The sequence below is a fragment of the Saccopteryx bilineata genome, chromosome 6 (assembly GCF_036850765.1).
Source record: "Saccopteryx bilineata isolate mSacBil1 chromosome 6, mSacBil1_pri_phased_curated, whole genome shotgun sequence".
NCBI classification, from domain to species: domain Eukaryota; kingdom Metazoa; phylum Chordata; class Mammalia; order Chiroptera; family Emballonuridae; genus Saccopteryx; species Saccopteryx bilineata.
This window is the reverse complement of record NC_089495.1, coordinates 113,660,100-113,673,177: the sequence shown is the minus strand read 5'-3', so window position 1 is coordinate 113,673,177 and position 13,078 is coordinate 113,660,100. Positions and strand designations below refer to the sequence as shown.

Sequence of the window (13,078 nt, the reverse complement as noted above, 5' to 3'; positions counted from 1 at the left end):
GACTATACTAAAACATACAGGAAAAATGAAAGAAGCTGCTAATCTCTGTTAAAGGTAAAAATATATGCATATCTGACCAAGCAATCCCTCTCTTGGGAATAGCTCCCTCAGATATGAAAGTGCCAGGGTACATGGACATGTGTACAGAAATATTATTGCCTCTTTTTCTATAATGCACACAAATAGAATCAAAGAAATTATTCATCAGTGGTGGAATGATTGAACAAAACTGTGGCATATTCACAAAATAAATAATCCCATATTTTTCCAATTGATTCAGGAGTTCTAAACACTTTTATGAAGTGCAAGAAATCAAGATTTCAGAGAAAGATGAATTAAAATCCAATTTTATAAAACAATTAATGACCAACACTCTGTAAGTGTGTATTCGTGTACACATTTATATTAAGCCTAAGCATAAGCAATCAGTAGGAAAATAATGTTCAATTCTATCAGTGTGCTGAGTAAAACCAAAAGCAATGTCAGAGTTTGGTTCCAATTTGATGTCTGTGTGCAGCAGAGATGCGCTAAGGTGGAGACACAGTGATGCTAGTAAGGGAACACTGAACGAAACCATCTTCTATTCATCCTAAAAGCAGGCATTACACAGCCATGCGAGTCAGTTAGCAATGGCAGGGGACACACGTTTAATGAAGGATAAAACCAAGGTAAGCAAGAGCTTCTAAAAGAGGGCGGGGCCCGAGCATTGTGAACAAGCCACCACAGGGGCTGGTAGGAAATCAGTGTTTGGTGCAGAGCTGCTGATTCACTTGGGAAAGACAAGTGTGACACCCCCTGAACATCACAGTAGATTTGATCCTCCACAAAGAAATGACCCTTCTGTTTCAGGTGTGTGCCTCAGTGGGTGCACACAGACCCCTCAGGGTGGCAGTGGCGGTGATGGTCCCGCAGCTTCACAAACACACTGACAGTGCTGGGGCCACATTAGTCACACACGGGGAACGTCTGGGCATTTCCGTCGATGCAGCCACTGTAGTGACTGGAGCCTTAACACTTCGGAACCCCAAGTGCTTTCTGGGATCCTCTTTCTCCTCAGACTCTGGGATTCCTGTAACGCCAGGAGTGCCGTGAACTGTTTCTGCGCTCATTTCACTCCTGTTCCTCCTGAAGCATCCTGTACACTTCAGATTCCTTGTCGAGGACGAGTCCGCTTGGAGTCTGGGAATGCTCTGAGGCTCTGCCCTTCATCTCTGGTCCCCTGACTGCCCCTTTTGCCCCCAAGGCGCTGTTGAAGTTGGAGATGTCTTCAGGGCAGTGGAGGCTGGAGGGGCTGTTGGGTTGGTTCGTGGTGACTCTGGGGGCAGCGCTGCGGGGCAGGCCAGGCAGTGAACACTGCATGGCAGCCCGGCTGTGGGCTCTGCCTAGGTGCAGGACCTCTTGAGGTTCAGAGGCTCAATTCATCTTGTACAGGTGACGTCTCTTTCCTCTGCCACTGAAGGAGACCAGACTTCCTGTTCAGATCTGTTTCCCTGGGAGTCATGCTGTCCATGCAACCTTTGATTTGCTTCTGAGCTTCCAAGTGTGTCATAGAGCCAGTATTTTCCTTCTCAATGGCTGTGATTCTGTCTCCTATACAAACTTAACTTATAGAGGCCTCGCTTCCAAGAGTGACCTGAGGAATGACAAGAGGCTGCTCGAAGTCCTTGTCTGCCCCCCTTGGCAGTAGCCTGGGCTATCTGCTGAGTGGCGGTGGGGCTGCAGTGGTGAGCTGTCAGATGACCTGCGGGGCAGACACTGCAGGAGGCAGAGCGCGGGGCTTCCCAGGCAGCCACGGAGGCAGCGAGCTCACAGCACCCCTGGGAGCTTGGGGTGGGGGCATTCCATTAGCTTAAAATAATAATAATAATACAATATGCAACTTCCACATATCAAATTTAAAAACTTTTTTTTTTTTTTTTTTTTTGCATTTTTCCGAAGCTGGAAACGGGGAGAGACCGGGATCCACCCGGCACGCCCACCAGGGGTGACGCTCTGCCCACCAGGGGGCGATGCTCTGCCCCTCTGGGGTGTCGCTCTGCCGCGACCAGAGCCACTCTAGCGCCTGGGGTAGAGGCCAAGGAGCCATCCCCAGCGCCCGGGCCATCCCCGCTCCAATGGAGCCTTGGCTGCGGGAGGGGAAGAGAGAGACAGAGAGGAAGGAGGGGGGGGGGGGTGGAGAAGAAAATGGGCGCTTCCCCTATGTGCCCTGGCCGGGAAGAGAACCCGGGTCCCCCACACGCCAGACTGACGCTCTACCATTGAGCAAACCGGCCAGGGCCAAACTTTTCAAAAATAGAAACACCTAATTAAAAAATTCTTGGATTTGGAAATATGTATTTGCTCAGGTATAATTTGGAAATGTTGGTCTAAGAGTCTCAATGATGCTACCATACTTTCTTTTTTTTTTTTAATTTAATTTTTTTTAATGGAGTGACATCAGTAAATCAGGATACATATATTCGGTTATCTTGTCGTTCAATTATGTTGCATACCCATCACCCAAATTCAGATTGTCCTCTGTCACCTTCTATCTAGTTTTCTTTGTGCCCCTTCCCCTCCCCCTTTCCCTCTCCCTCTCCCCCCTCCCCTCGTAACCACCACACTCTTATCAATGTCTCTTAGTTTCACTTTTATGTCCCACCTACGTATGGAATAATGCAGTTCCTGTTTTTTTCTGATTTACTTATTTCACTCTGTATAATGTTATCAAGATCCCACCATTTTGCTGTAAATGATCCGATGTCATCATTTCTTATGGCTGAGTAGTATTCCATAGTGTATCTACCATACTTTCAATATTGGACTCAATACTTCAAAATGAGTCAAGCAAATATACAAAGATGTTCATTTTAAAAATGTGTATAATCATGAAAGCCAGAAATGGGTCTTACTATAAGATTAGCTAACTAAATTTAAAATGTGCATACCATTATGCAGTAATTAAGAGAAATGATGATAGAGTTTGTAATAATTTCAAAAACTGCTTATGCAATAGTATTAATTATAAAAAGAAATACAAATATCTAAAAGATGATCTAAACTAGGAAAATAGTTTTTTCAGGACAGAAAGTAATGCCCTAAGAAGGCCATAAAGATTCTTTTTGAGCAATGGAATAATAGACAAGATTGCAATTTAGAAATCGTTGTAAATGGCCTGTAATCTCCCTGTAAATGGATAAACCCATTCCCAGACTCTTTATATAATGGCTGCAACCTCTTCTCCCAGCCACTTAATATCATTATGTTTTATTTTCTTTGTAGTACTCTTTCTTACCTGAAAACTCTTACATAAGTCAGTTAGCCCAGTGGTCTCCAACCTTTTTTGGGCCACGGACCAGTTTAATGTCAGAAAATATTTTCACGGACCGGCCTTTAGGGTGGGACGGATAAATGCACAAAATAAAATTATGCGACCTGCCTAAAAACTGTGGTATTTTTAAATATAATTGTCAAACTTACGAGACAAGCATCAAGAATGAGTCTTAGACGAATGTAACAGAGGGAATCTGGTCATTTTTTATAAATAAAACATCGTTCAGACTTAAATATAAATAAAACAGAAATAATGTAAGTTATTTATTCTTTCTCTGCAGACCGGTACCACATGGCCCACGAACTGGTACCGGTCCGCAGCCCTGGGGGTGGGGACCACTGACTTAGCCCTCCTCACTGCTATGTCCTCAGCACCTAGGACAGTGCCTGCACGCAAGGCATTCAACCGGGATATATTTGTTGGATGAATGAAATATATATGAAAACTTTACAAATATCAGTTGTGGCTTTTTTTTTCAATTAAAAAAGAGAACATGGTGATATCTACATTAGTCAAATTAATTCAGATAATTTACATCAAGGTAAAATTTTAACCTAAAATATTAACATTTTAAGTAAAACTGGTAAATTTCTTCTTAACTTATCTGATACTAACTCAGTTCAACAACTTGAGAAATGTTGCATAATGATATTTTATTCTATAGTTGTTAAAAGAACTGATGTATATATCGAAGGTGCAAACTGCAGGCTGACCTAGCTTGGGATGTAATGAACATAGGCCTCCACCTGTCATCCCTCCTGGGAGCTGGATGGAATAAACTCACACAACAAAGAAAGCAAGGAGGGGGTTAACAGTAGACAAGAAATTTCAACAAATTCCAAAGGGCAGAAAGCAGGTGGGCAGGGCAGCAAAGGGAGCTGGATCCCAGAATGTCACTGTTGTGGACACTGTCAGATGGACCTCGCCTCCCTGAGGGAGGCCTGTAGACAGTCACAGGCTCCAGAAATGGTCAGTAGTGTAGGTAGAAGTGAAAGGGATGTCAGAAAACAGAGGGGGTGATTGAATGTGTATCTGTGTGATGGCCATGTCAGTTACCCCTCTTCCATTGTCTTCTTCACACCTTCCAAGAGCATGTCGAAGGCCAATATTGCCAACAATTAAAAATAATATTAAAAGAGGTTTTTATAGAAGACATTGTACTGGTTTACCTAAGAAGCTGTAAATCCGTCCATATATATTTTATCACAGAGGACTTCTTCCAGCATCACAAAGCCAGGACTGACGCCAGCTCAGGCACCCCATGTTAGAGTGCCTCAAATGATCCATGGTAAAGGGACAGTTCTTTTCAAAAATATTTTTAATCCATTACAGACAGTTACTTTAAAAAATACAATAGAAATGAATTATTAGAAAAATAGAAAAAGACAAAGACATATAAAATACAAGCCAAAATATTTTATTATTAGATTCATAAGACACAAGATTGCATTTTAATCAGTATAACCAGAATAAAAGTTAAAATATGAAAAAGGGTATTTCAGGCCCTGGCTGGTTGGCTCAGCGGTAGAGTGTCGGCCTGGCGTGCGGGGGACCCGGGTTCGATTCCCAGCCAGGGCACATGGGAGAGGTGCCCATTTGCTTCTCCACCCCCACCCCCTCCTTCCTCTCTGTCTCTCTCTTCCCCTCCCGCAGCCAAGGCCCCATTGGAGCAAAGATGGCCCGGGCGCTGGGGATGGCTCCTTGGCCTCTGCCCCAGGCACTAGAGTGGCTCTGGTCGTGGCAGAGTGACGCCCCGGAGGGGCAGAGCATCGCCCCCTGGTGGGCAGAGCGTCGCCCCTGGTGGGCGTGCCGGGTGGATCCCGGTCGGGCGCATGCGGGAGTCTGACTGTCTCTCCCCGTTTCCAGCTTCAGAAAATAAAATTTAAAAAAAGAAGAAAAAGGGTATTTCAAAAATGGTTCACATTTATTAAAAGTGTACATACATAAAATTAAAATAGAGGATTATTATTAACATGAATAACTTTCTGTCATTCTGCAATTGTCACGAGGGGTGATGAAGAAAATGACTGCTGCCATGCCAAAGAAAAAAGGAAGAAAAAAAAACTGTGAGCTTTGGACAGACACAATATATAAAAATACTAAAAGTTTTATTTTAAAAAAATTAGCCTGCTTTTTGCTTTCTAACTTATTTAATCAATATTGGATTATTGGCTATTCACAAATAATATATATCTAAACTGTTTCTATGTATGCTTCTTTATTTTTTGAGATATAATTTACATGCCCCCAAATGTGCCTGTTTAAAGTACACAGTTCAGTGGTTTTTAGAATATTCGCAAAGTGTGAAACCACCACCACTAGATCCAGAACATTTGCATCCCTCCAAATGGGAACCTCATATCATTAGCAGTATTCCCCACTCTCCCCTCCCTCAGCCTCTGGTAACTACTTATCTACTTCCTGTCTTTATGGATTTGCCTATGATGGGCATTTCATGTAAATGAGCTAATACAATTTGGGACTTTTTTGGGAGGGTCTGGCTTCTTTCACATAGCATATGTATTATTTTTTTTAACTTTTAAAAATGACTTTTTATCCACTATGCCACCACAGGTCAGGCCCCTAAACATGACTTTTAATCATTTTTGTTTGATTAGAAGTTACATACAATATTAGTTTCAGGTGTACAACATAGTGATTAGGTATTTATGTAACTTATGAAGTGATCACCCCAATAACTCTAGTACCCACCTGACACCATACATAGTTACTACAATTTATTGATTATATTTCCTATGCTGTACTTTACATCCCCATGACTGGTTTTTATAACTGACAATGTGTATATCTTCATCCCTTCTCTAAAAATTATAAACCTTTAGTGGGGGAGAAACATCACATTACTGAAATATATTGAGATTTGGTGAACATTTTCATGTTTTTGAGTCTCAGGAATATGTCAGAGTTTTCCAAAATCCCTACAACACCTTATTCCTCAGTTTCTCCATTTAAGCTTTTTGATTAGTCAGTTGTTTGTTCCAACTTTTAGCCATCCACACAACCTCATAGCTAAAAGACATGCCTGAAAAAGTTTCAACAAATGCCTCCTTGCCACTGGGAGAGGCTTTTAGTACTTGGCGCAATTAAAGTTGGGTCAAATTAAAGATGAACCTTTGGAGCACAGTCGTCTAGGGCAGTGGTCCCCAACCCCAAGGCTGTGGACCGGTACCGGTCTGTGGACCATTTGGTACTGGTCTGCAGAGAAAGAATAAATAACTTACATTATTTCCATTTTATTTATATTTAAGTCTGAATGATGTTTTATTTTTAAAAAAGGGCCAGATTCCCTCTGTTACATCCGTCTAAGACTCACTCTTGATTCTTGTCTTGGTCATGTGATACATTTATACGTCCCACCCTAAAGTCCGGTCCGTGAAAATATTTTCTGACATTAAACCGGTCCATGGCCCAAAAAAGGTTGGGGACCACTGGTCTAGGGAATCACCAGATAGGTCAAATGATGTCAATTTTTAAGGAATGAGATATGGAAAAAACTCCCTCTCTGTTCTGAGCACTCAGTATCTGGAATGTGGCTGCTATTTCTCTGGGCTACTGTAGAGCTAGGAAGTGAGGGGTGGGACTAAGGTAAATTAAAATTCCACAAAGATTACTACTCTTACTGAGATTCAGATATTTTTCTCAAAAAAAAAAAAAAATGCCCCCTGGGTAACTGCAAGATTTGGTTAATTTTGAGAGATCTGAAAAAAAATATGATATGGTTAATTGTTTTTTTTTCATTGCTTTTATGAAGGTTCAGATTTTAGGATGTTTTACTCTACTATTTCCACTGATATGACTTGTTTCTATGTTTGTTTTAATAACTTATGCAATATAAAATTAGCCTCACAAAATTATGTTGATGGAAATGTAAGAAAAGATTTTAAGGAAATTTTAATAAGCTCAGAATATTCATATTAAACTTTAATTCAAACTAAAGTGATACTATATTTTTAAGATTTATCTCTGAGTATTCATTTGAGCCAGTGTCAATAGTTTATTCCTAAATTTTAGTTACATTTAAGTTATCTTTGATAAAATAAATGGATTATGGATCTATGAATTTCCTATGTGTCATCACCCTTTTGTAGAAAATAAAATTCATCACCTTTAATTAAATTTTAAGGTATTTGATGATAATTTTTTAACAGATCTGCAATATTAATATTTCCATCTTCGTTGTCAATAGGTATGGTACATCTCATAACACTCCATACAAATTTTGTTCTTCTAAGAATCTAAATATTATTTTTGTTCTTTGATCTTCTGTGACATTTGAAAATCATGTTAGCTTTCTTCCTTGTATAAAAATCTGGTGATAATTTTTAAATTATCAAAGATATTGAAAGATTAGCAAGACTGTTAATTCATATCTTTAAAAATTTTAGGCTATAGGCCCTGGCTGGTTGTCTCAGCTGTAGAGCGTCAGCCCAGCATGTGGAAGTCCCCAGTTTGATTCCTGGCTAGGGCACACAGGAGAAGTGCCCATCTGCTTCTCCACCCTTCCCCCTTTCCTTTCTCTCTATCTCTTTTCCCCTCTCACAGCCAAGGCTCCATTGGAGCAAAGTTGGCCCGGGAGCTCAGGATAGCTCCATGGCCTCTGCCTCAGGCACTAGAATGGCTCCAATTGCAGTGGATCAACATCCCAGAGGTGCCAAGCATCGCCCTCTGGTGGGCAGGCTGGATGGATCCCAGTCGGGTGCATGTGGGAGTCTGTCTGTCTGCCTCTGCCCCCTTCTCACTTTGGAAAAATACAAAAAAAAATTTTAGGCTACAATCATTTCTTCTTTTGCAGAAAGACTAAGAATTTATTATTTATTGCAAATATTTTAACAGCTTTTTTTCACCTCTATAGACATACCTCAGCTAGCATTAATAGTTGTTCATAATCAACTTCCATATTATCACTAATAAAAATAAAATAACCTCAAACTTAACACATTACTTTTCATAATTCAAATTTTACCAGGTTTCAAGGCACAATTTAGGTGGGTAGATTTTTTTTTAAAGAAATAAAGTCTTGGCCATGACTGGGATGCTAAGTGGGTAGAGCTTCATCCTAGCATGCCAAGGTTTCAAGTTCCATCCTTAGTCAAGGCACATATGAGAAGCAACCAATGAGTACACAACTAAATGGAACTAAGTGGAGCAATGAGTTAATGCTTCTCTCTCTTTTTCTCTCTCTCCCCCTTCCTTCCTCCCTTCTCTCTCTCTCTTTCTCAAATAATTGGGATTTTTTTAAATTAAGTGAGAGGCAGGGAGGCAGAGAGACAAACTCCCACATGTGCCCTGACCAGGATCCACCCAGCAAGCTCCCTATGGGCAATGCTGTGCCTGTCTGGGGCCACTGCTTCATAGCTCAGCAATCGAGCTATTTTACACCTGAGGAGAAGCCATGGAGCCATCCTCAGAACCTGGGGCCAACTTGCTCAAGCCTTTTGAGCCATGGCTGCGGGATGGGAAGAGAGAGAGAGAGAAACAAGGGGAATGGGTGGAAAAGCACATAGGCGCTTCTCCTGTGTGCCCTGACCGGGAATTGAACATGGGACTTCCACATGCCAGTCCAATGCTCTACCACTGAGCCAACCAGGCAGGTCCCTGGAAAATTTTTTAAGAAAAGAAAAGAAAAAGAAAATTTCTTTGACTGAGGTGTACACTGATTACATTCTGCAACAATCTACTTAACGGTAAAATACTCTCCTGTCATTGTAGCTGAATCATCAAAATACACTCCAATAAAAAATCCAGATGTAAAACCATATTTGCCGACATTACACATGCTTCCTTAGGTTCCTCAGCAATGTGTTAAAATGTTACAAAAGTGTCTACATAAGCATTTTAAACTTCTATTTTTATCTCAATGTGGACAATGGTTTGCAGACCAGCCTCAGTCTCCTGAGCACACTTTAAGTGGTACTTCCCTGAGCAAAGCCCAGTCACATGCCTGAGCTCCAGCCAAACTTCCCATTAGAGCAGTGTCATGCAAAAAAGGTGGAGCTGTTGACACACCAGCCAGGCAATCCCACATTAGCTAGGGAGACTAATCAACTACTTCATTTATTCATGTGTTCATTCATACATGCATTCAATGAATAAGAATTACTACATGAAAAAAAGTAAAGCCTAAAACAGTCGAAGAAAATAGAGCAGGTGACTCTGAAGTAAAAAAAGAAGGGGGATCCAGGGACTAGAAGATAACTTTAAAAGAAAGTTGAAGTGACTTAGTAAAGATTCAACATGAGAAATTTAAAATATTTCTCTGATTCAAATATTGTTTTCTTTTACAATGTAAATACAGCCTGACCAGTGGTGGCGCAGTGGGTAAAGCATACAGGTTCATTGGAAGCCCTGAGGTTGTTGACTCTGACAGGTGCTCATCAGTGGGGGTCGTCCATATGACCCCAAAACTCGCCAGCTTGAACCCAGAAGTCACTGGCATGAAAAATTCAAGGACTCTGGCTTGAGCAAGGGGACATTGGCACAGCTCTGGTCAAGGCACATACGAAAAGCTCAATGTACAACTAAAAGTGAAAGCAGCTATGAGTTGATGCTTCTCATTCTCTCCTCCCTTTCTTGGAAGCATCAATGAACAACTAAAGTGAAAACATCTATAAGTTGATGCTTCTCATCCACTCTCAACATAAAATTATTTTAAAATGTAAAAATAAGAATAGAATGCCTTGAAAAAGAAAAAGGAGTGACATCAGAGAAATGGCACTATGAGGAGTGCGACCGACAAATCTCCCCAAAATTTCAAAAAGTTCATCAACCAGAGACAGAAAAATCTATCTTTGGAGTGACCAGGAGTTCCACACACTGAAGGTGAAGGTAGGGTCGAGAGAAAAATTGACTAAATATATAATTAACCCTGAAGGAAATAAGTCGGACAAAAAAACACTCTGCTTCCTCACTAACCTGAGCAAAGGCTGCTTTCACTTGGAACTGAGAGTCGGGGGTGGGGAGCTAAGGGTGTAGAGGAGGCTGGGCTGCGGCACGGATATTCATTCAAGCCGAGGAAAGAGTGTGCCTGTGGTGAATCAGCCCACGTGAGCAACCGCCCGCGCTGCCGGGAGCAGCCACCGGCGCCATGAGCAGCAGCTGCCAGCAGCGTGGGGAGTGTGCCAAAGCGAACTTCCCTATGCCCCAGCTTCTCTGGGTGGGTGGGGCACCTCACCCAGCCATTCAAGCTAACAATCAAGCGTTGGGGGAGGGGTGCGTGGGCAGCTTGCAGTCCTTTCTGGAGCAGATCGGTGGATCCAATCGTTGAAATTAGCTTAACCCACAGTCTGCTCACCTCCCAACTGACCTACGCAGCTATAATTGACAAGATCTCTCTCAGTTCAGCAATCTAAGACAAGAGGCGTGATATTTTTTAGTGCCTCTTGCTAAAGGGTGCCAACTTCTGATTGGCAGAGCTTTCATACTCAGGGATATATGCTAAAAAGAGGGACTTGGCAGTGTTAAGACCTCCTGTACTGCAGGCAGCAACTAGTGCATCTCCTTCCCAGCCAAAACAGGTTACAAAGTGCGGAAAGCCTGGGGAGAGTGGTCCCACAGAGTGCTAGGTGTGCTGAACAGGCCTGGAGGCTCATACAAAGTCACCTTGAGAGCAATTGGCTTTTAGCCCCGCCTGATTACACTGGCGGCTCTGACTGCCAGAGCCTTACCCAGAGCCTTGTGTTGAGTGGGAATAGAGTGGGGATTTGCCAGCTCTTTCAGCCTCTTACTCCCCAGGCAGAGACAGTGGCAGCCTCATAACTGGATCATCAGGATGCTAATTCAGGAAGGAAAGACTAGGAGAAAGGTTCCAGGAAAACGGACTCTCTCATTGTTGGAGCCTGCAAACGCTAACAAGCCTTGACTACCAACAAGATTGAAGCCTAATATATGACATCGCCATAGAGTCTCATCAACTGCAAATCTCTACCTAAGCGTGCCACAGGGGCAGAACCTGGGGTACAGAGTCACCAACCAGGAAGAGGGAAAGGAAAGAAAAAGGAAGAAGTTAACCTCTCAAAATCAAGAAAAATCCACAGACTTTATACCTTGTTCCACTATTTTTTTGTTTCTTTCATCTTCTTGCCTTTATTATTATTATTTCTACTTCCTCCACTTTGGTCCTTTTATTCTCTGCTCATCTAATTCTGTCCTCTTCTTGAACTACACTACCCATAAGTGTTACATTTCATTTCTTTTGTTCTTCCTTACTCTCCATGAGGGTTACACTCCAAAACCCTTAACTCTCTCTCTCTCCCTCTTTTTGTTTTTTTTTTCTTTTTTCTTTTTTTCCTTTGCTCCTTTTCCTTACTTCTCCCTCTCTATTAGTTTCTTCTTTTCTCCTTTTACTTTTCCTCTCATTCAATCCTCAATCACGAACAAATTATTTAATTTGGAACTCAAGTGTTTTTTTTTTTTTGTGGCATTTTGGTGCTTTTTACCTTGCTTTTTAACTCATTAGCATTCCTCCCAACCCAGGATCTCCATTCTATTTAGTTTTTGCTCCACTTAATACAATAGTTTTTTTTTCCTTCTTCCTGTTTCCCTTTTATCCCTATCATTATATCTCTTAGTCGACCATCACTTACAAGCAAATCATTTTATACTTGACCCAAATTTTTTCCTTTTTGCATTTTGTGGGTCCCTACTTCCTTTTTTGCCCCTTGAACACTTCCCCTCAACTCAGGCCCTTCGTTATAGGCAGTTTTTGTTCCATTTAGCATAATATAATTCACAGTTCATCATGATATTTTCCTAAGGAGGAAGGGAGAGGAGAGGATGAGAAGGAAAAAAAGGGGGGGGGGGGAATAATAAATTATTATTGGGTTTTTTTGTGTGTTTTTTTCTCTCCAAATTTTTTCAATTTATTTATTTATTTACTTTTTAGTCTTTATTAATTTTAATTAGTGCTATGAACAAGACCACCCTCAGATACCATTAAGAAAAAGGAAATCAAATATCATGGATGCAAAAGATAGAGAAGTAGCACAGATAGATGTGGAAAAATCTATGGAGAAAAGATTTAATATATTGAAAACCTTGGAGCTAAATGACAGAGAATTTAAAATAGAAATCCTAAAAATACTCAGAGATATACAAGAAAACACAGAAAGGCAATTTAGGGAGCTCAGAAAACAACTCAATGAACACAAAGAATATATTACCAAGGAAATTGAAATTATAAAAACAAATCAAACAGAGATGAAAAACTCAATTCATGAACTGAAAAATGAGGTAACAAGCTCAGTTAATAGAACAGGCCAGATAGAAGATAGGATTAGTGACATAGAAGACAAGAAACTTCAGGCATAACAGAGAGAAGAAGAGAGAGACTCAAAAATTTAAAAAAAAAATGAGAAAGCCCTACAGGAATTGTCTGACTCCATCAAAAAGAATAACATGAGAATAATAGGTATATCAGAGGGAGAAGAGAGAGAAAATGGAATGCAGAATATATTCAAACAAATAATAGAAAATAACTTCCCAAGCCTGTGGAAAGAACTAAAGCCTCAATTCAAGAAGCAAACAGAACACCGAGTTTTCTTAACCACAATAAACCTACTCCAAGGCACATCATAATGAAAATGGTACAAACCCAATGACAAAGAAAAAAATCTCAAGGCAGCCAGGGAAAAGAAGAATACAACATATAAAGGAAGGCCTATTAGATTATCATCAGATTTCTCAGAAAACTCTACAAATCAGAAAAAAAGTGGGCCCCAATATTTAAAGCCCTGAAAGAGAGGAACT

General features: G+C 41.0%; 1 pseudogene; it reads right to left on the bottom strand.

Annotated features, from left to right (window-relative positions):
* Positions 1-549: 549 nt before the first annotated feature.
* LOC136309365 (PDZ and LIM domain protein 1 pseudogene) lies at positions 550-4,407 on the bottom strand (annotated as a pseudogene).
* Between the last annotated feature and the right edge of the window lie 8,671 nt (positions 4,408-13,078).